We start from the raw sequence: 2,171 nt of genomic DNA on the forward strand, positions 1-2,171 counted from the left end.
ACTTTTCTATCCAGCAAGCGTCAGGGGAGGTGAGGCTTGGGGTCCCTGGCTCCACTTTGGGCCGCCCCTCTCAGCCCACCGTCCTCCTGGCAGTGCGGAAGAAGGAGACATGGCTGGGCCCCTGCCAGGGACCCCATGGGCCAGGCCAGCGTTCTCCTTCCCACAGGCCTTGCCTGTGTTTAGACCTGATTTCTATCTCCTGCTGAAAATAGTTCTGTTTAAGAATGTATGGAAGGCCAAGCGCGGTGGTTCACACCTGTAATCCCATCACTTTGGGAGGCCGAGGTGAGCGGATCACCTGAGGTCAGGAGTTCGAGACCATCCTGGCCAACATGGTGAACCCCCCCCCCCCACGCCGTCTCTACTAAAAAATGCAATAATTAGCCGGGCGTGGTGGCACGGGCCTGTAATCCCAGCTACTGGGGAGGTTGAGGCAGGAGAATCGCTTGAACCCAGGAGACAGAGGTTGCAGTGAGCCAAGATTGAGATCGTGCCATTGCACTCCAGCCTGAGTGACAGAGCGAGACTCCATCTCAAAAAAAAAAAAAAAGTATGGAAAATGTTATCGGAGAAAGTGGAGAAGGTTAGGCCTTAGAGCCGAAAGGTGGGGAAAGGCAGGCTTGGGTGCCCTCCCGGCCTGAGTGGGCTCCGGAGGCCCTGTACACTCTGTTGAGGGGACTGGCTGAGGGGCAGCAGGGGTCCTGGTGGGCAGTGCTGGCAGGAGGAACCCCAGAGCCATGCAGCCTGGGTGTGCGATCGGATCCTCCTGCACCACTGGCTCTGCCAGCTCAGAACCCAAAACCCTCAAAGTGGGGAGTCCCACTCACAGGGAAGCATTTTTTGGTTCAGGCTTCCCACGGGCCCTGGGAAACTTCCTCAGCTGGTCCTGAAAGCTCTGCCGGGTGAGACCCCTCCTTCCCTCCCACCCCCGTGAAGGGCCTGCCCATGGTAGCTGCTCAGTCCTTGCACGAGAGCAGGTGATGCTGCAGCCCCTGGGGCAGGCCCAGGAGTTCCGGTATGGTGCCCGTGAGCTCACCCTCAGGGCTGGGGCATGCTGGCCGCCCTCCCACCTGGGGGCGCTCACACCCACCCTCGGTGCGGGCTGGCCAGGGCTGCCAGGCTGGCGAGGCTGTCCCTCAGCTTTCCCTGGGGTACTTTGAAGGAAAGGGCATTCTGTTCCTGTGCACCAGTAGATGCTTTGGTCTCATTCATGAGGTTTGATTTTTTTAAACATGCAATTCTACACTTTGGGAGGCCAAGGCAGGTGAATCGCTTGAGGCCAGGAGTTCGAGACCAGCCTGGCCATCATGGTGAAACTCCATCTCTAGTAAAAATACAAAAAAAACAGCGGGGTGGGGTGGTCCACACCTGTAATCCCAGCTACTCGGGGGCCTGAGGCAGGAGAATCGTTGGAACCAGGAGGCGGAGGCTGCCATGAGCAAGATCACGCCACTGCCCTCCAGCCCGGGTGACAGAGTGAGACCCTGTCTCAAAACAGACAAACATGCAATTCTATAGGCCGAGGTATTCACAGGCCACGTTCATCAATGCGTGTTTTCAACCAATGTGTAGTGTACGTGAGGTGAGAGTTCACCTGACTTACGGTAGGAATGTTTGTGGGATTATTTCAGAAACAGGAAGGCCCGGGTCCCGTGGGAAGCAGGGGCTGGCCAGGTGTGCGGCACCTTTGAGCTTCCCAGCCCCTGCCTTTGACCTGAGGCCCCGCCTGATGGGCCCAGCCCTCTTCTTCCCTGCCCCAAGTGTGTGCCCAAGTCAGCTCCACCGATGTGTGTGCTGTGGCTGCCCCACCCTAAGTAAGGCAGCAAGGAAGGTGGGTAACCCGGGGGTCCAGCTCCGGACCTTGGTTCACTCACACCTCCCCACGCCCTCAGTGCTCCCTGGTGCCCACACGTGGCCTGTGCATCCTCCTGTCACAGCAGCCTGCAGACCCCACACCCCTCATGCCCCAGGCTCAGCCTCAGCTTGCAGCCTCTCTCTCTCCGACAGGGGCCCCTCTGCACCCTGCCCTCTGCAGTGGACACCAGCTCCCAGCCAGCTGTCAGTGACTGAAGGTCCTTGTGACTCCCACGTGTTCACTTCCATCAAGGGCCCGGTGGGCAGAGGCCCTGGCTGAGTCAACAAGGCTGACAAGGCTCATGGCTGTGTTCTGG

This window comes from Colobus angolensis, unplaced genomic scaffold (assembly GCF_000951035.1).
Source record: "Colobus angolensis palliatus isolate OR3802 unplaced genomic scaffold, Cang.pa_1.0 Scaffold1, whole genome shotgun sequence".
NCBI lineage: Eukaryota > Metazoa > Chordata > Mammalia > Primates > Cercopithecidae > Colobus > Colobus angolensis.